The sequence below is a fragment of the Papilio polytes genome, unplaced genomic scaffold, assembly GCF_000836215.1.
Source record: "Papilio polytes unplaced genomic scaffold, Ppol_1.0 DF824058.1, whole genome shotgun sequence".
NCBI lineage: Eukaryota > Metazoa > Arthropoda > Insecta > Lepidoptera > Papilionidae > Papilio > Papilio polytes.
In genome coordinates, this window is record NW_013525146.1 from 1,427,932 (window position 1) to 1,429,778 (window position 1,847).

The following is a 1,847-nucleotide window of genomic DNA, read 5'->3' on the forward strand; positions in this document are numbered from 1 at the left end:
CGCGCCGCATTCGCTCCAGCACCTTCACACGTAACATAATCAACATAACAATAAAGTTGTCGTATGTGCACTTGAATCGAACGACTAGTCATTAATAAAATTACTCGTATGAGTATAGTTTTTTTGTGTGTGCGCCTGTTTTACAGGATTTTTAAATTCATTGTTGAAAAAAAAACATAATGACTACCGTATATATTATAATATTTTTTTCAAAAAACAACGAAGAAGTAATTAACGAAGACTCGACTGTGCAATTTTGAACCTTCATCTTTTATGAAAAGTTTATAGAAAAGTAAGAACAATCGGAATACACTGCATTAGGTAAAGTTATAACGACGAGGGCGATAATCGAAGACTTGGCTGTATAGCATATAGCGAATAGCGTATAGCGTGTAGAATGTTTGTTCTTGTTACTTGTCGCATGCCCTCGCTGAGGAAGACGTGGCGCTTGCCGAGCGCCCAGCGCACAGCCGCCGGCGAGCAGGGCGCGGGCGGCGCGGCGGCCGCCGCCACGGCGCGCAGCACCCGCGCGCACGCCGCGCCTGCCTCGCGCTCCGCCGTGCCGCCCGCGCCCACCGCGCCCGCCGCTCCGCGCCGCCACAGCGCCCGGTAGCGCGCGCCGAACGCGCGGAACCGCATGCGGTGGGGATACCCGTTGGCCATAAGTTGCACAGTCTCTAATATCTGCAGCGCCCGCACCTGACGACGAATTTAGCTAATGGTTTTACGGCCTCAAGTTGATCGTTTTGCATATATTAAAGTACGAGTTGTTCTTTGCAAACTTCGTTGCCTTGGAATTAAAAAAAATGGTGGTCTATAACTATGACTTTTACCTTTACCGATTCAGGCAGACAACCAGACGGATTTTTATTTAATTCCCGCTATCAGTAAAGCAAATACATATTCGCGAAATCTGGAATTTTTCTTTTGATATAACTAACAGACTAGGGGGAGGTCATTTTATCGGAAGCGGATGCGGAGGCGAACGGCTTTACCTTTGCAGAAGCGGAGGTCAATAATAAAACATTATTTGCGATTTATTAAAGAAATAAAAACTAAAACTACGTTAATTCAAACTATAGATTGGTACATAATTACAAGATACAGTTTATGATTCAAATATAATGTATAAAACTATAGTTAGTTGACGTAGCACTAGCACGCCCGCGCCGCGCCTCCCCGCGCCTCCCCGCGCCTCCCCGCCCGCGTAAACTATACCTAATCGCCCCACTCGCGTTAAAGACGTAAATTAACCTACGTTATAACTCGGCATAAAAAATAACGGAAGCGGCAGCGGATACGGACTTAACATTTGCAATGCGGAAGCGGAGTTCCGTTACAACCCTAAAACAGACACTCCAATTTTATTATATGTGTTTTTATATGTATATATGTATGTATATAGAAAGGTGGCAAAAGAGTGAGTGGCCAGCGGATTTCGCGAATTCGGAGGCGACCGCTACCCATAGTAATCCGCTATTGCAGAGGCGTTGCTACCTATGCGTCTCCTCAACTATCAAATCCACTTATCCTATCCTTTCCTTTAAAAAGGGTGGAAAGTAGGCCTCATACACGCACATTCATCAAACTAAACATGGATCGCTTCCACTTCGCGCCTGTCTTTATTGTGCCATCCTTCTCCAACACCACAACTTAAACGCCTTAAGTATTATCCTGACCTTCTGTGTGCAAGACCATGTTTCACATGCGTATATGATAAATATTTTTTTAGTCTTTCAAATAAAAATATGTTTAACCTGGTTGGCGACGACGGCGCGCTCGAACAGCATGGGGGTCTCGGCGGCGTTGGCGCGCAGGCAGCGCACGAAGTGTGGCCGCGCGTGCAC